At 36.2% G+C, this 20350-nt stretch overlaps 1 protein-coding gene and 1 long non-coding RNA gene across 3 annotated transcripts in view; one reads left to right on the top strand and one right to left on the bottom strand.

Annotated features, from left to right (window-relative positions):
- LOC138715305 (uncharacterized) overlaps positions 1-8226 on the top strand; it is a 262896-nt gene extending 254670 nt beyond the window's left edge. The window contains exon 3 of the long non-coding RNA XR_011336221.1: positions 8166-8226. This is a non-coding gene — a long non-coding RNA (uncharacterized lncRNA). The remainder of the gene's footprint in view (positions 1-8165) is intronic.
- shn (schnurri) overlaps positions 1-20350 on the bottom strand; it is a 605061-nt gene that overhangs the window by 325012 nt on the left and 259699 nt on the right. The window lies entirely within an intron of this gene.

The raw sequence follows: 20350 nt of genomic DNA, 5'->3' as shown, positions 1-20350 counted from the left end.
TTATGAGAAGCACGTCATGAAAGCCAATATAATCTGGTCCTTGTAGAAAATGCGGTAGAACATGAAAAACTATACAACACATCAGAACCAGATACGATGCACTGCACTGCAGTTTTGAGACAGTGTATATTTGTTCTGATACAATTACGTATAAAAAAGTCTGCACATATAACTTGTGCCTAATGCAGGTAAATACGTAGCCTTTTTACAAATATAAACCTAGCGTAGTATTGCAATCTGACGTTAAAATCGGGTCATAAACTGACGAACAATAGATAACAATCCAAATAACTTAATGTTAATACAAAATACTACTATACATTCTTATAAAACATGTGTAATTGATATTTGTGTTCCTTTGACATAAATTTTAATGTGCCTAACTAGAAATTATAGATACTACACCCCTTTTCATATGACTTAGTCCAGGGCTTTTTAACCGCCCAGAACAACACGAACCACTCGCGCTTAAGCAACGTTGCCTAGTTTTAATGTTAAGACTCAGGTGTTGTTAGTTACGGTAAGTTAAACATTATATGCTCCCAGACAAAATATTGTAGCCACGAGGAAGATGAGACGTATGAACTAAGTCGCGTGAAAAACATTATAGTAAATTCATAAACCTGGCATTAGAAAAAAAAAAAAAAAAAAAAAAAAAACATAAGGAATGTAAAAAATGGAACATTGTGTCAGTAGCAATTTCATAGGATCTTCATCTAGCGCAGGTTGTTGTGACTTGAATTTCATAATCCAAGGCTATGTTCGGGCGTGGGTTCGAATTCTGCTTAGGCTCACTGCTTCGCTTATTTCTTCTGTAAGGTGAATGTCAGGTAATCCTATGGCGAATTCTTGGATTCATCTCGCCAAATACGGTACCATATTGCTATCACCAACCCCACCAACACTAGATAACCTCGCAGTTAATACAACGTCGTTAAATAACCGATTTGAAAAAAGTAATAAACTAAAAGTTACTTCATTATAGTGCCGTAATAAAGATTTCAGCAATAGCATACGAAGAACCTAACTTTCGAAAGAACTAATCGTATATAGCTATACATAGAGCCACAATTCCAGAGACATATTCTATTGCGAGAAAGTTTTCGCGACTACCCAATTGTGAGGTTAACTTTTCAAATTTAGCTGAGATAAATCATATAATAATAATAATAAATAGTTTTATCGATAGGTTCGATCTTTAAATGCATTCCGTGTCCATTGTTTGTTGAAAATTCAAGTACTGTCTTGGTCTTATTTCATGTAGCAGATGTTTCTCAATGTACGTAGTTTGTATTTGTTTTTAATCTCTAATTTGATCTAAAACTGAAACTTCTTCTATTTTGTTTCTTCAGTTTTTGCTATCGTGCTTATAAAATAGCTAAGAGTTCTATAATTTTATTCTAGTTTTCTTTCCGTTTTTTTAATGTATTAGGCTATCTCCTATAAGTTACCCGTTATTAAAAATATTGCAATGGTTACAGTTTTGCATAGTCTTTTCCAAAAGAATGTTCATCAGTCACCGGCATAGTTCAGTTGGCTAAGGCGCTTGCCTGCCGATCTGGAGTTGCGGTCAGGCGTGGGTTCGATTCCCACTTGGGCTGATTACTTGGTTAGCGAGTCATAATGGAATTTGCAGATAAGATGGTATGTGTGATATGTTAGGAATGATGAAGGTAAGTAACAAGTTTAAATCTTCACTTGAGGATTGGAAACAGGGATTTGAAATTTGTCTTCGGAAAGGAAACTTGGCCTACACCTCAGCTATCTGCACGTGTCTCCCTTACCAACTTCTGTGTGAGTAAGTTATGATGTGGCAGTTACATAAAATCCATTGAAACATCTCAATGGCGCAATTCCGTTTTTATGTAAATTCTGACCTTGAAATTACGAAGTTCTTTTAAGAACTCTCTTCACGTTCATAATGCGCAAGACTGAAAAAATATAATTCCTTCGCAGTCTGTAACCATGCCACCGGCGCGGGCGTAACTCAGTCGGCTGAGGCGCTTGCCTACCGTCCGGAGTTGCCCTCGGGCTGATTATCTGTTCGGTTTTTCCGAGGTTTTCCCCAACCGTAAAGCGAATATCAGGTAATCTATGGCGAATTCTCGACCTCATCTCGCCAAATGCTATCTTCTTAGTTGATACAACGTCGTTACATAACTAAGTAGGAAAACCCATGCTCCCTCAAATAAATTTTGTGTCGGGAATGTGCTGGGACCATAGACCATGAGTCTGTATTTTTTTTGTCATTGGATCGAAGACTCACGGGGTCAAATCCGGCCGAGAACAAAGTATTTTCAAGGACGAAAATGTTTTAGCCTGATTTATTTAGAAATTACGGTGAAAGGGAAATCGATATCGTCGATTTTACCTTTCCCCAGGAGATATATCCAGGAAAAGTGTACCAGCCATTTCCTTCCCACTTCAAAATTCAATTTTGCTACTGATCATTATCCTCGTTTGTTATCTTATTATCACGGATAATAAAATTTACTTTTAAGAGAATGTTTGGAGTCTACACATATAACCTTCTATTTCTATTTCAAGAAAACGTATTATGTATTAAACCTGCAACGGTGGCAACAGTTATCTTATAACATTTCTTCACCTTCTTCTTGATGGTCATCTGGCTACGTTTTACATGTATAATGTAAACCAAATAAATATAAATGTAATAATTATTAAGGAGAGGTGGAGATTCAACTTTCACCATCGCTGTAATGAATAAGGAATTCACAATATTCCGAAAGTTTGATCAGATGAAAAAATGAGTTTAGAGGGATAATCGACTCATCAGGATCGTTGCAAACATCTATCATGCTTGACTGATCGACGATTAACAGTAGGCCTACTTATAGAGAAAGGGATGTTACATAGGTAAAAGGATAGAGTATGAGTGGAAATCTGAATGTAATGCCTCTTATTTTTTCTCTTTCAATTTACAACAAAATTAAATGAAATTTACATAGCATAACAGCCACAACATTCACGATTCATTTGTCACTTTTCAATATAATCACCGTCTTTTTCCACAGCGTTTATCCACCTTGAAACAAGAGCATGTATTCCAGTGCGGTAAAAATCAAGGTCCTTCTTCCTCAGTCCCTTGGAGCAAGTGATATCCACGATGAGCTTCCTTACAAACATATGGAAGTCTGGTCGTGCTAGATCAGAGCTGTATGGTGGTTGAGGAAAGATTTCACAATCAATTTTCGCAATCTCGCCAGTGGTGTATTGATTGGTGTGTGAACTTGCATTGTATGCAAAAGAAGAATATCCGGCGTAATTTTTGATCGGCGAAAGTCGCCGAAGACGTGTTTTAAGCTTCTTGAAAGTTTCGATGTAATGGACAGAATTTATTACCTTCCCTGCGTCAAAAACAACAACAACCAGAATCACACCACCCGCATTCCAAAAGACTGTCGCCATAACTTTCCCTGCAGATTGCATAGTTTCGTAGTTTTGAATTTTTTATTCTTCGGCGACGTTGTGTGATGCCATTACATAGACTGCTTTTTGGACTCAGGTTTAAAAAATGAACCCAAGTTTCATCTCCATTCATAATTTTTACCAAAAACTCCTCTCCCTCCACACTGAAGCGCTGCGACAATTCGGAGGCTATTGTTTTCCTTAACTCTTTATTCTGGTCGGTCAACATTTTTGGTACCCGCCGTGCACAAACTTTAGAATAGCTCAGTTTATCAATATTGGCCATCACACTGCCTTCACCGATGGAGAGCATGGGAAACAATTCATCTGTTGTTACTCGGCAGTCATCATGAATGATCTCGTCGACTCGCTGGATGTTGCGAGAGTCACTGCAGTCGCTGCCGGCAGCTTCGCTTTTCATCAGCCAACAGTGTGTCCACTTCAGTTTCTGTACAGCGACGAACCCATCGTCTAACAGTGCTGACATCCACTGTTGCATCTCTATAAATCTTTTTCAGCCTTTCATGAATGCGAATGGGCGTTTCACAATCCGCATTCCGGAAAGTATGAAATCCTTGAAAATTACCTTCTCGTACGTCTCGTCATCATTGAATTATTGTTAATAATATAATTAATAGTTATGCCAAATTCTATCACAGCACGCTGTCTTATATGTACGTCGATGTCAGCCATTTTCTAAACTGATGCAGTGCTACCATTTTCTGTTGACTTAGGAAGCTGTTACTGCAATAAACTGTAGAATAAGATTTGAGGAATCGTGCCAAATTCAAATTTTTCACATTACCAACTTACTTATTTAAGGAGAAAAAAATAGGAGATATTACTTTCTGACCGATCCTCGTATAAAGATGTATGTATGTATATCTCAAGCGTCCTCACGCAAAAGGACAGAACTTTAACTGCAAATCCATCATTCTCCAAATCTTTCCTATTTTCTGCCTTCCTTTTAGTCTCTGCATACGATCCATATAGCCTATCTTAATGTCGTCTATCATCTGATATCTTCTTCTGTTCCGAACTTTTCTCCCATTCACCATTCCTTCCAGTGCATGCTTGAGTAAGTAATTTCTTCTCAGTCAGTGACCCAGCCAATTTTGTTTCTTCCTGATTAATTTCACCATTATACTTTCTTCACCCACTCTTTCTAACACAGCTTCATTTCTTATTCTGTTTGTACATTTCACACGCTTCATCCCTTTCCATATTCACATTTCAAATACTTCTAGTCGTTTCTCTTCACTTCGTCGTAATGTCTATGTTTATACAGGGTGTTAAAAAAAGTATCCAATATTTTAGGAGGTACTAGTATGCATGAAAAAAAAAAAGAAAAAAAAAGTCTAATAAATATGCGTCCTACAACACATACTTTCTGAGATCTGAACACTTGTTCATAGAAGGTGCTCAATGTGATGTCCATTCGTGGCAGTGCATTCATCTGCCCTTTGGCGTAAGGAATCAAGCACTCTTTGAAATTGACCTGGTTGTTCTTGATAACCAAAAATCTAGGGGATTTAGGTTTGGGAAACGAGCAGGCCAAGGTGTGGGGCCTAAAATGTCAGCGTCAGATTTTTACGCTTATTGCGGAGAAAATGTGCTGGTGTGCCATCATGCATGAACCCATCTGTAGTCTTTGCTGACATGGCACATTCTCCAGCAAGGTAGGCAGTACGTTAATAAGAAAGTCTTGATAACGAGGCCCAGTTAATCACTGTGGTAGCACGTACAGTATGGCCCTTAATCTATCGCCAAGAACGCCTGCCCATACATTGATTGAGAATCGGTGCTGATGCCTTATTTCTTCAACTGCATGGGAATTTTCATCACCCCACACATGCTGAGTATGAGAATTCACAACACCATCTCTGCTGAACCACGCTTATATCAGCAACCAAACATTTCTTTTCAGTATTCCTTGCGACGTATCAGTATTCCATGCCAAGGGTGTCAACTACGGTATGATTATCTGGTAGCCTGCTGTATTTTAGAGGAGAGAAATGCATTGCCATAAATGGACGTCACATTGAGCACCTCCTATGAACAAGTATTCAGATCTCAGACCCATGTTTAGGACCCATGTTTATTAGACATTTTTTTCTTGTTTTGATGCCTACTATCATCTCCTAAAATACTGGATACTTTATAACATCCTGTATATAGGCTACAAATCCTATTTCCTCTATCATGCAAGTTCAGTCTGTAATTTCTAGTGGTCCTGTAACTATATCACATTCAGCTAGCATTAACTTGGCTTTGCTCGACAGAGAAATCAGAGCAGGAAATACAGACGAGGTACGCGATGACCGGGTGACGGCCTATCTCGAGGCAGCGGAACAAGTGATTATCGCACACGGAAGCTGTTAGTGTGGGAATAGCATTACGTTAGTGTAACATTTCCGTCACGGAATTCCCTTAAGGTTGCGGTTTCTGTTGCCTCATTGATACTACACATGTCCCGTCGCCTCCGCAGCTCGTCAGAAATGAGGCTGCATTAAACTGCATTAAGAATAAGTTAGTGATGCGGATGATGGGATCTCTCCTACGACGTTGCCACTGCCGCACGCTCCTCTGTCCATTCAGTGTTGATGAGCTGTGTATCATTACAGTCTACTATATACAGTCACGAAGCTTGAGTTTTGAGGGTGCTAGAAACAATAGACTGTGACGGTACTATTTTGCATTGCCTGTAATGAGGCGATATTAGCGATCCTAGTGGTGAGCAACTACCTAATGTTTCCATATTTACTACGTATTGAGCTTCGCGACTGTATATACTAGACTGTGGTATCACTGTGAAATGATGATGGGTAAATGAATGGATGCTGAATTAATTGGAAAATGGAAATATTTAAGGGGTTAGGTACAGCTTACAACAGTAAAATTTTGGAAATATTCAGAATTTTTTTCCTCCATTACTGTATCTTATATAATAATGACAATTGGTACGTGTAAAACACAGTTCTTATGCTATATGAAAAACATACTTTTACGATTTAAAAAAATTATTTATTTATTTATTTATTTATTTTTTTTTTTTTCAAAATTCAGTTCACAGTACGTGATGAAGCTTTTCCCACATAACTAAAAAACTATCCAACATTCTGTGTTGAAACTTTTTTTTGTGTGTATTTATGCATTTCATATCTACAATATGATGCAAGATCACTTATCTACCTTTGATAGATTGTCTGATAAAAAATAAATTCATTTTAAAAAATGTCACATCAGTATTTTCTTCTAATATAAAATAAAAAAATATATATATATATTATTTATTAAGGAATGTAGTTGAAAGAGCATGATATTGAAACATGAGTTTCAGCAGTAAAATAAAAGAGAGAGAACATGAAAAAGTTAACAAGTTTATGAGTTATGAGGGAAACGCTTCATCACTGCACAGTGAACTGCCACCATTTTGAATTAAAAAATATATAAATAATTTTTAATCGTAAAATATATATATATATATATATATATATTTAATATAGCAGAAGGACAGTGTTTTACACATATCAATTTTCATTATTGTACAAGATATAGTAATGGAGGAAGAAAATGTTGAATATTTCCAAAAATTTTACTGCTGTAAGCTGTACCTAACCCCTTAAATACTGAAACAAATGTGTGATTTTCGAGCCTTTAGATGGCTTTTTTCTTTCCTGATTCATCATATTTAAACTTCTACTTTCCTATTGACTTAAAATTCAGTGCGATGTAAGGGGGGATATATCTTTTACCAACATTAGACAGACACAAATTGCAGGCCTCCCTGTCGTCGGTAGACAAGGCACAGGACTGCCGCTCAGATAACACAACACAGGGCAGCACACAAGGAACAAACATACGAAAGATATATGAACGTATTCATAGATACTGAGGTACTCTACGAACTCCATGCTCAAAAAACACTTCCCTTACTCCAAAACTCAATTTCTCACTGAAGGGACATGGACATACCGGAAAAATGGTCATAACCCCATGCGAGAACACAGAAATGTTTTCCTCCGATTCACTTAAGTATAATATATTATAGCCTAACTGATCACATCCTTACGAATTATTAAAGGGATGGTGAAGAAAATTTGCCTGCCGAAATTCTAACCCACTCCACAAAAGCGACAAATACTAAACATAAATAATTAGGAGAAGAGGCAATAAAATACCAATGTCTCAGAGTGATTAAAGAATTTGTACAGTCTTAGACAAAAAAAAAAGTGGCTGGTTGCCATACTCTAAGTTCCCTTCGGAAGACTTCGATTGATTCCGTGAGAGCTTAGTTTTACACGTGAAGGAATTTCTTGTGCACGACTCCGCTCTGTTTTTCCTTTGTTTTGTATGTTTGTTGCTTTTTCTGTCTGTTTAGGTCAAGTTTTATGATTAATCTATAACGAAGATATATTCAAGGAGTAAATTAGGTGCAAAATAAACATCCTTTCCCTAGTCGTGTGAACCAAACGCTGCCCGAACTGGACTTAAACAAATTTTACGCTACAGGAGATCGGTCAGTTTTTTGTGTCTAAGTCTGAAATAAATCCGCTATTGCTGTCTAAATAATTGAGAGGTCGTCAGAATAAACGCATTCCTGTTATCTGGCTAATAATTATTATAGCCTTAGTTAATATATTATCTATTTATTTCTATTTATTTGTTTATTTATCTATTTATTTTATTTGTTTATTTATTCAGCCTGTTTATCAATTTATTTATTTGTCTTACAGAGTTGAGATCTTCAGCCCTTCTCATCCACTTAACCAGAACTAACTACAACAAAGGTAAAAAATATGATATAATAAACTAAAATAGATGCAATAAAATGATTTTACCAGACAGTAATGACTAGACATCGGATTTTTAGGCACTAAAAACTGCAGTTTTAGGCGTCTAAAATAAGCTCAAAATTTGTAAAATTAGGCTCTATTTTAATGAAAATAGGCATTTTAGGCACATCAAGGTATCATACTTATTTCTTTCACTGAAATTTTTAGTTATACACTAAAATACGCACAAAAAAGTATGTTTAAACATTAAAAAAGAATACTATATTATATTTATAAACAGAGCTGCACAAATTTAATATATTGAAACTAATGAAATAATGATTATTGATATCAAGATTACTCATTTTAAGTTATTGAAATTCAGTTCCATGCTCAGACTTTATTATGATTATCTGCACAGTACACCACCAGAATTTTTTCTAAATTCTCCACAGTTAACCTTTGCCTTTTGTCACTGAGAATCATTTTGAAAGCAGAAATACTTCTTTCAACCGAAACTGATGTGAGAGGCGCAAATTTTAAATTAGGTGCAATAGAAACATCAATACTTACTGGAACATTTACACTTTCCCCCGATATCACTCTTGATACTTTTTCCAACAATGAAAATCCTACATTCTTATTTAATACGTTGTCCCATTTATTTTTAACTTTTTTCCCAGTTTTGCCCAAAGCAGAATGTATGTTCACTTGAGCTTCCTTTACTATTGCTATTTGGCTACAAAGAGATTGTTTTTCACGTTCTAATTGTTCAATGCTTGCAGGTATGAAAGAAAAGTTTGATGTTATGTAGGCAATATCGTTTTTCACTCGTGAGTCATTCAGACAATCTTTCACTGCTTTCACACACGCTGCACTATCAGTTTCAGGTAATTTATCAATAACTGTGACCACTTCTTTAAAATACTTAGAATAATACACCACTGACTGAATCCAGGTTCCCCATCGTGTAACAACCGGCTGAGGTGGGAGTGGGATATCTGGAAAGTTCTCTCTGAATATTGAAATCCTGGATAGGGCTTTACAAAAACATTTTTTTGTGTTAGAAATAAACGAATTGACAAGAGGAAATTCATTCCGGATTGTTTCAGAAACCCTGTGAAGGCCATGTGCTAGACAGGTTACATGCGTGAGGTTAGGATAAAATGTTTTAAGAAGTGGAGCTGCAGCAACCATGTATGAGGCAGCATCAGTACAAAACAACAGAACTTTAGAATCGTCTATATTACCTGAGTATAAAGACTGTAGGCCTTTATTTACAAAATAAGCAATGGCTTGGCTATTCACTTTCGAAAGTTCCTTAACACATACGAGGTGTGGAATCGAAGGTCCATCAGGACTAAGTTTTCCTACTACCATATTTGCTATATACCTATTCATAGGATCTGAGGTTTCATCCACAGAGACCCATATGTAAGAATCACCTATATCCTCCCGAATGGAAGCTAAAGTTTCATTGTATATTCTGTCTAAGTAATTTTTTCTTAGGGTCGACTCGGATGGGATATTTTGTTTGCAGTATTTTTGTAAAAACTGTCTTAAAACCGGATTTTCAATTGCATTCCAGGGAATGTTAGCAGCAACAAACGCTCTGGTTAAATCAGCATAGAAATTGCTGTTGAGATTGGATGAAGTAGGCTGTGTTAGTAAAGTTTGTTGCAGTTGATTTTTCTGCTGAGCTTTAGCCTTATGAGCCGCTCCTTGCACATACTGCTTTAGGTGGCACTTCTTTTCTTGCGAAATCTAAAAATGTAAAGTAAACTGAATTAAAATAAAATCCTAATTGTTGTATTGCCGTATTTCTATCACAAAGTTAGTGGGTTCGAACAATCAAAATTTTAATGACCTGCAAATACTTTAACTATCGGAATTTAAAAGGTTAAAGTGTAGTGGTCTTAAAAAGAATTATACCTCAGGATAGCTCAGTCAATGTATAAATATTATAGGCCTACTCATTAAAATTAATAGAATTTATATATTTCAACTATTGTTACATACCTGTTTGCTACAAATCTTGCAGAATATTATTTTTCCATCCTAAGTGAATTCTGAATATTCTGTTAGCCATTGCCGGATCAATGTAGATTTTGCACTTATATTTTTCGGCATTATCGCGTTAAACTTCACAGGAAAACGTCCTACCGCTCAAAACTTCTCAACACAAATAAGGTGAGGGAAAGAGCAACTGTTAACGAGCATTCAAATGAACCGTTGTTATTGAGATTCAATTGGACAAAAATACAAAGTTCCACTTATTGTTGCATTTCCTGGTAGTGTTAACACTAGGAGGGCCATTCTTTTAAATATTTTGTAACGGTTTACCCTACTAATTCGCAGTTTTACGACTTTTCATAAATATTTCAAAAACACTCTTTCTCCAAAAATTGTGATTTTATGACACTCTGAAGGGCACTACAGCTAATCGGTTTCAGACCGAAAACAGTCATTTTTATAGTATAGTATATCTCTGAATCGGTAGCAGCACATGTTGTGATTGTTGCCTGCTTCAAAACTAAGGTTGGTGCTTTGTCGGCATTTATGCCTCCAAACATGTTAAATTCGGTGAAATCTATTGCGAGTGTCGTGAGATTCAAAACATTTTGTTTCCTTTATCAATGGTTTCATGGCCGGTGTGAAGCAAACTTTCCACTTTTTAAATGCCTTAAATTTCGCAGTGAATGCATGTATAAATTATAAAAAGTAAGAGTAAAATGCGAAACTTTACAGTGAGTTAGGCATTTTTAGGCGAATATTAACAAATTAGGCTCTAATAACCGTTTTAGGGCATTTTAGGGCACTATAAAACTCTTTGAATACCTTTCAATTTCCATGAAACACAAATATTAATAATTATTTTTACTTTTCTCCTAAATAAACAAAATAGGCATTTGCCCTAGAATCCGATGTCTGGTAATGACATAAAGATTCAAATGATACGTTTAGCCTAAAAATAAGTTAGCCTACTCTAAGAAGTAAATGATAATACCTATTCAATATTTAACTATATTAATTCTACTAATAGTAGGAAAATACAAATAGTAAAATTAATAACAGTAAAAATAAAAGGATGAGTAGACAAATAATATTTTACATTTAATGATAATGAGGTATTTGATTGTTTAATAGATGCATTTTGAATTTTTTTTTTTTTTTTTAATTTTGACAGCTCCCGGCAATGTATGATATCAATAACTAAAGAATGAAAAACAGTTACAATATTAGTACATTTTACTACAAAACTTTTTACAAGTCCTGAGACACAGCATTCAAAAAACAGTTCTGAAATCATGTGTTATAGATTTGCATTCATTTTAAATAGAAAAAAAAAATCATATGATTTCTTACTGGATGTCTTGAAATTTTGGTCACTATTCAAGATGCCGGTGACTGGTATTTAGAAACTTCAGTCATAACGACTACAGATCGGATTTTAAAGGGAAAATTTTTCATCAAAAAAGGACAAAAAAAGAAAAAGAAAAGGGAACGTTATAGCCAAAGAAAAAGGACTTGAAAAAGGACAATATTACTCCCCAAAACACACGGCACATTCATGGATATACATGGCACACACAATCTTACTTACATTTATCTCTTCACAACATAAGGAAAGTGTTGTATTTGATATACTTAGTCAAAAAAGGTTTTCAAAAAGGACTATATTACTCTTTCAAAAGGGTGCTATTTTAATTGAAAACACACTTCAGTACAATCATGGATACACATAGCACACACAAGCTTATATTTATCACTTCACAACATAAGGAAAGTGTTGTATTTGATCACATTCAACATTTCAATATGTTTCTGCCTCTTTGAATGCAGAATGTCTTTATAAACAGGAAATGACCGCTCAACATCAACTGAAATCAGAGGTGAAAATTTTCTTTTTATCCTGAACTCTAAATCAGTACACTTTATTAGTTTTTCAATGTCTGGGATTACAAGAAAAACGATATTTATTTTCGCTCGCTTAGGAAGTTATAGGCCTATCGCAAAAAGAACCAAAATAAGAGATTTTTTTAAAAAGGGAAAAAAGGGATTATGGACTAAAAAGGGGGCGGAAGGGAAGTCAAAACCACATAATTTAGTCGGTGGAAAATATTTTTGAACATCGTAATTAATTATTTCATGTTTCGTGTTGAAATAAAAAAGGTCTCTTGTCATAACTCTTATCTGATAAGTTAGCGGTACTATAGTTAATACTCGAGCCGTATGCGAGACTCACATTTTCCTTTTGTATACATACAAAATCAAAATTCATTTGTTCACCAGGCTGGCGGTCTGATATCGGTGCCTCTTAACACTTGATGCTCTTAACTATTCGGCTCTCTTCTTGGTATGCAAGATTCGCCGTCGTTACCACGAAAGTGCGCAAATGAACCATAACACGATTCACATCAGTGAATACCTCATCGCCGCAAACCATTTCCGTCTGCTGTCAAAGAAACAAAATCTTCAAAAGGGAAACGGGAGACGATAATACACGACACAAAGTCGATGCAACCACCGACAAAGAAAATAAGTTATATCATTATGAATACGGTAATAGTTCTTTATTTAACGTTCTCTTTGAACTGCACAGAACGTTCATAGGTGAAATGCTGACAAGGAAAAAGAAAAAGTAATGGTGGAATAGCTTGGCAGAGAAAACCGCAATATTCAGAGAGAATTTGCCCAACAGCAAATACGTCAACCACAATAATTCACATAATTAACCCAATATAGAACACATCACATTTTAATGGCATTAAATTGGTCGGAAATTAAAAATACATTGCAACTCATATTAGTGTACATTTATCTATATTCAAAAGCTATTTGAAAAGAGTACATAAAAGACCTTTGGAAAGGCCTTTGAGAAATCCGAAACGCATATAGGATAATAGGGGAATTTAGGAGAAGTCGCATATCAGGAAATAAATCAAATCCTTATGTCAATCACTTCACTTAACTTGTACTGATAATGCACGTAGTATAGGAGACTTATTGTGACGTCATATATAACCGTGTCCTAGAGCTTAAATGTTGAGGATATGGTGGAATAACATAAGTCTACATCTGAACATAATCGTGAAAGTCTAAAAATTCATATCATTCAACCTCTCTTAAAAGTCCACCGCTGTGGAGTAACGGTTACCAAGTCTGACCGTGAAAACGAGCGAAGATTGAGTTAAAATCCAAGTTGGTGTTTTTCCCGAGGTTTTTCCACTCACCAATTGAAGCAGAATTGTTGGGTAACTTTCAGAGTTGGTCCACTTCATCTATCATCTTTCAATAGTTTCAGGTAGCTCGAGAATGCAGCAGATGCAGTATCGTGATTTTCATACAGATGGCATATACCTAAGGAGGTTTCAGAATTTTGAAGGAACGGAGGGGTGTTCATCGCGGATTTCGGTTTTAGCTGAATCGATGGATGGCACCAAATAGTGGATCACGACACATGCATTAACGCGATCTTCAGGCCAATATAAAATGCAGCAAGGTGTAGTAACGTAATTTTCATACAGATGACATCGATCTGAGGGGGGATACAGAACTCTCAGGGACAGAGAGGGACGTTCATCGCGGACTCCTTCAGACCGGGTGTGGCTGAATCGATAGATGGCACCAAAGAGTTAATCACGATACTTACAGGATTGCGGTCCTGCGGATTTTAAATAATCATTCCTATCTAATGATGTTAGCACAATAAGCCTCAAACTGCAGTACAAGCCTTCGGAAAAAGAAAAACCTCTCTTAAAAAAAAGAAAGAACGAGAGAGAGGAAGTGTTAAGTTCCAGGACACGATGGAATACACAAAAGTCTATTTCTGAGCACAGCCATTGTGAAAGTCTGGAAACATATATTCATTACGTCATGTTGACGTGGCAATAACATTTATTTACATTCTGTGTCATGGTGTATGGGCTCTAATTTGCAAGTTCAATTCCTTGTAACTTGAAGGAAAGAAAACATATTGGAAAATATCATGGAAGGTTTATTCTGTGCTTCGATTTGATTCTAGTACTTGCCCTACCACATCATTCCTGTCTTGTGATTGGCTGAATATTTTGTTCGACGTCGCTTAAAACGTAAGAGGTTGGAGCTGCCAAGCTTCTAAGTTTAAGTCAATATGGCCACCTCTGTGTAATTGTATCATACAGGTTCAAATTAATAATGGCGTGATTTTTATCTGTCTGTCAACGTTGAGTTTAAGTTTACATTGTGAAAGAGATCTTACAGACGTTCTGCTACAGTCACCATTATAGCGAATATGTACTAATGATTCATAGGTCTCGTAATAGCCATGAAGGGAAGGACCAAAGGTGCCAGTCCTTGAAAGCAGATGGTAATCACGATGACAATACAAAATTACATGCGAAGTTCGGAGTGAACGTGTAAAATGTATTTGCATACAGTATATTGAAACTGTTGACACATATATACTATCTTTCGACGATTAGAAGGAGAAAGATTAGGCCTAAACAAAAACTATACAACGTGTAATATATATAGACCACATAGGTTACATTTCTTTCATCCATACTATAAGGCACGTTATGTTGATCATGCAACAACCGACGATATCTGTGGAGTCAGTTCCGCGGATAGAGGGAAATAAAAATACTTGGGAGAAGAGATGGAACATAACTGGGGTTCACTGCATAGATTATAGCATGTTAAAGGGTTCTGTATATGAATAACAAAAATGCGAACTCAATTCACGACCGTTTCTCGGTGATATCAAAATTACAATGTTTGTCCGCCGTCAGTGGCCGTTTTGCCCAAAAGAAGGCTGATACGGGATTTCCATTGAATACCCTAACAGAGTCCAGACATTGGAACAACTATCTTAAAACGTACTCTGTGAAAGAAGGTTGTACTCTTTTACCGCGAATATCAAACTAAATTGTATAACTGATAAAGAGTGAAAACTATACATTATAAGGCCAGTATTTGGTCATCGAGTGGAGAAAACAGGTTAGCTGTGCTATGGGGTATAGATAATAGCACACGCACACAGCAGATTCGGTATAGTCATAGCAGGAGATAATACAACAAGAGTATCGATGGTAACATGGTTATGTGTCGATTATTAGCGTGATTGAAACTGTTTTTTGTTGGTCTGTATAGAAAATTGAAACATAGAACCACTTCATAAACACACAACCCAGCTCAGCTCACCATATTCGATTACTTATTTGTAAATATTTGCATGTTTTGATGGACGAGGATCATGCCAATACACACATCGATGTATCACATTTCATGTATACAGTAACTTATTGTGAAATTGAAAGAAGTCTCCCGAAGTGCCCGAAATGAGAAGAACATTTTCGTTTAAACATTTTAAAATGTAGGCTACATAGCCATTCATTATGCGCTGGTTGGGTGTTGGAGAGGATGCGGGATTCCGAAGTAAATTTATGCATGTTCTTTATGTCTGAAAAAGGAATTGGTAATTGTCAAATTATTAAATACACAAAAGCGATCAAATGTTCACTATTAATATTAATTAGCTATATCTTTACCTTTTGTTCCTACTCGATTTAATATTTGCTTATTCCCGATTCGCGCATTGAAATCTCCTGCAATAATCAAGTTCTCAGTTTTACTAACTTTATCTATCACTTGCTGCAGCTGACAAAACAATTTCTCAGTTTCTAACTCTTTTCCTTCCACAGGTGCATAACCACCAATGACTGTAACTGGATGTGAGAATGTCTTTAACCTTATCAGAATAATTGTGTCTGATGTCCATTCAGAAATTATAATTCTGTTTTCCCAGTCTTTTTAATCAATGTCACAGTTCCCGAAGCTGTCCACTTTTCCCCTGGAACTGAAGAGGAAATCATACTATACTTGTCTGGATCCATGATTCTTTATTTCTCTTCTTAGTTTCAGAATAATAATAGCAAAATTAATTTTTCTTATTGTGATTCCTGCGAGTAATAAAATTTCTCTTGGACTGGTTACCAGTCAATCGCAAAGTGTGCCAGTAGTGGAGCTGCCCGAGAGCCTCGTTTGTTCATACACAGGTTGCACCATGGGAAGTTGAGGATGGGATTTAGCTAGGAGAAGTCATAGATGGAATGTATTTCACTACCCTTCTCCTATATGTAAATACAGTTTAATTCCTCTGAAATTATTTTTTCATACAACTTCTATTAACGCAGGAAATAATTATAATGAAGAAAATCGAGCGGGACAAATTTGAATAAATTTCCAATTTGTGTTGTTTCTTTCAAAACACATTCCTTTGTATCTCTCATATGCACCATTCCCGCTTTAATTGGCTTGTAGGTGTTGAATATGAATAAAACCAATATAATCGCTTACAAAACAATCACAAATATCATACCAAAACATCAATTTTTCAGTATCTGAGTTATCGAAAATGATACCGTATCTCGAAATAACACAAGCAGAATAATAATAATTATTCCTTATTTACTCTGTATAAAGAGGAAGTGAAAAGGCTTTCTCGTAATTCGAAACTTAAAATTTCCCTGGTCATAAAACTGCTCTTTTACCTTAGAGACACAAGTAGCAAAATGAATGACCCGTCTGTGAAAAATGCAGCAATCTAAATATGAGTCTGTGACAACATCTTTATAGCAAGACAAATATTTAAGTGTTGTCGAAGGTTTTAAGTTTAAATGACATCTCCCACTTTCATGTGAATAATTTTTATTTACACTTTATATATAAAGAACTTGACTGTGCAAACAGGCTACCAACCATGCCGCAGAGGACGAGGTTAGACGTGCTTCCTGTAACAATTACTCTGAAACGAAAATATTTGTGCTGTGGGAAAATTAGTCGACGTGACAAATTTAGATTTACTTCATATACACGAGTCAACAGTTATTTTAAATGATAAACATGACTTAAGATAGTCACTGGTCACATCCAAATTTACTCTTAAAATATAATTAATCTGTTGTAGTCAGAATAATCTCCTTAAAAATAATGTCGTCGTCTTTCTAACAAGTATTAAGCCGAGTGGCCTGTTACGGTCTCAAACTAGAATTTTCAGTTTATCTCTTCTTCGGACGACCTAGAGATATTTTGCCATGCGGATGGTAATGAAACAGTGCTTTTGGAATTCTGCATCGATCCATTCGTTCGAGATGTCCCTTCCACTGAAGTTGATATTTGCTGATGAACTGCATAATGGGTTCTATTTGAAGTTCTTGCATTATGTCCTTTTTTTTTTTTTTTTAAGATCCCAGCTGTTGCTCTCATGAACCTCATCTCACTTGCTGTTATTCTACTGACATCTTTATTCTTCACAGTCCACGCTTCACTATGTAGCAGAATTATACCTGGATATGCCTTAAATTGACTCGCAGAAACTAAATACAAATAAAATGCAATAGTTCATGAGAAATCGCTGTCAATTTTTCGATGCCAGGAATGCTAACAACGTGTTGCTAACCTGAACTGTCGAAATCGATATCTTGTATGATAATACCTGCTCAGTATGCTTCATACAATTAGAAATAAATAAAGAAAGAAATATGAATTAATATGTAAACGAATGAGCACCTTGGAGAAGAGGGGAAAATTAAAAAAGTTACGGACGTAAGTCTTTCCAGAAATCGCTAAATTATCTGATCTAATTATATTAGTCTCCAAGGTAAAAGGAATTGATCTTACTCCAATTGGCACTGACTCACGGGGGGAACTTCACATATTAGGAGCCGGCGGTTTTCCTGTCATCGTTCTTTGTATAGCATCAGGGAAAAAGAGTACTACTGCTTCTGCTAATAGAATTAATAATAATAATGATAATAATAATAATAATAATAATAATAATAATAATAATAATAATAATAATAATAATGGAGAAGACGACAAGGCGACGTTGAGGAGAGAATTAAGACATTTTGTAAAATGTTGAAGAAATTAGAAATTATAGCCTAGTCTGTTGTGATAATGAATAGAAATTATTTTGTAACTTCGCTGCGCAGATTTTACCGAAATTTAATTAGCAACAGCATTGAAATTAAAAAACTGACTCCATGTACGTATATACCTACGGTTTGGCATATTTCTTTCACTTGTTCATCTGTAACTCTGATGAAAGCTTTTTCAAACTAACACGAGATGGACACACAGTGGATCTCTAGTGGGGTCGATACAACTCGGAGCATCTATCTGTAGAGAGCAGAGAATATATAGTTAACCGTGATAAAATACTCCGTGCTCTACACAGAATTCGAACCCACGCCCAAAATTTTCCAGCTTATATTTCTATATCCATGTGTTATTTGACATGAATCTCTACACTTGTACTTGTACAGTGTTTCATAGGACAGTATAAAAACCACCAGACATTTTCTCACGGAGATGTGAAACGAGGTGGCGATAGGAAATTGGTGAATGTAATTTGAGACTTCGTCTTTGTCCACCACAAATTCCAACTGGAAGTGGTATGTGCTAGCTCGGTAGTCTGAATCGTCGTTAATTAAAATTCTGTTGCTTAGTATGATTCCTGTAAAATAGCACGGAAGGCTTACACTAAAAACAATCGTAATGTAAATCGGGGTTTCGAAAAACGCGAAAAACGAACAATTATACCATCACTCAATTGCGTAAAAGGGCTGCTCTACCATCTTAATCCGCGCGTACCGGGTACGTAACTACTGAAACTGATAAGCTTCCATTACGTAAATCACGAAACAATGCATTTATCATGTATACGACAGTATTTATTCAATCGTACGAGCACTTCTATGTATGGCGCCGTGAGTGTAGAGCACAGACATGGATTTTCAATTTCTGTTGGAAGACTAACTGGCTACGGACCGGAAGACTCCGGGTCAATTCCAGATGGCAGTGGATTCCATTCAGTTTCCTGTCAAAATGAACATCGGGTCTTTCCCGGAGGTAAGAAGACGGTCGAAACATGAAACTGACCACACTACTTCATTCTAGTGTCGAGGTAATGAAAGCATGGATCTCTACCTCCGTGCCCTCTCGCACCGTCATGACGTCTAAAGGGACCTTTTCTTTTATCTATTGTTAAAATATTCGAAAATGTAAACATATTACTTCGACTAAATGCAATCTAAAGAGTCAGCCGTAATGTATAGTCTATAGATTGGCGAATACGACTATGAAACGAGTCTTCCTAGGGATTCTATGGTCCGTTCCAGGAATCTGTAGAGTAGAAAGACGAATAAGACCTCTGCGCAAGTAGTATGTAGCAGGGCTAGGGCCAATGACCGTTCTGGGAGGAGGCATTGGTTGAACGAAGCTACCAATCGCTTGCAGGGAGGAGATCATTTCTAGCTGAACTCTCGACCACGAGCAACATACCCCTTAGCGGCCTCGAGCTGATGCTGCCTGCAATACACTCCGACACAGAATCCGCCTCCAAGTTGGCCAAGTCACCCTACAGATTATTGGGACGGACCATAGATATAATAAAATCCTTGAGTTCATACCCTAGCGGCAAGTTTTGTGTTGGATATATATTTTTTCACGCATAAATATTTATAATGGCAAGCGGTATTGCCACATTTTCGTTATAAAATTTATCTCTACTTACAATTTTAATATTTTTATACCGATATCAATACATTGATTTCTATCACAACCGTCGGCCAGGGTGGCGCAGTCAGTAGAGTGCTGGTTTTCTGTGCCCGAGGTTGCGGGTTCGGTCCCGGACCAGGTCGATGATATTTAAGTTTGCTTAAATTCGACAGGCTCATGTCAGTAAATTTACTGACATGTAAAAGAACTCCTGGGGGACAAAATTCCGGCACACCGGCGACGCTTATATAAACTCGCAGTTGAGAGCGTTGTTAAATAAAACATAATTTACCATTTTTTCTACCACAACCGTCCACAATGAATACATTTGAAGCTATAAAATGACTTTTAATTAAAATTGAAATTAAAATTACTAACTATTTTGTCGTCATCAATCAACTCGAGATACGACAATGTTGTTATATCTTACTGCACGCATCATTGGTAGACATGTTATGTTTGTTACCGCTCCTTGTGATTGAAACGGCATCTGAGATGGTCTAATCAATAAACAAACCCTTTATATTATCTCTCCAAAGGAAATCGTCATCTTTAACATCGGCTGGGTATTAATTGAACGCTTCGACTATACCATGCTGGCT

The sequence above is a fragment of the Periplaneta americana genome, chromosome 15 (genome assembly GCF_040183065.1).
Source record: "Periplaneta americana isolate PAMFEO1 chromosome 15, P.americana_PAMFEO1_priV1, whole genome shotgun sequence".
Lineage (NCBI taxonomy): Eukaryota > Metazoa > Arthropoda > Insecta > Blattodea > Blattidae > Periplaneta > Periplaneta americana.
This window is presented reverse-complemented; position numbering and strand designations above follow the sequence as displayed.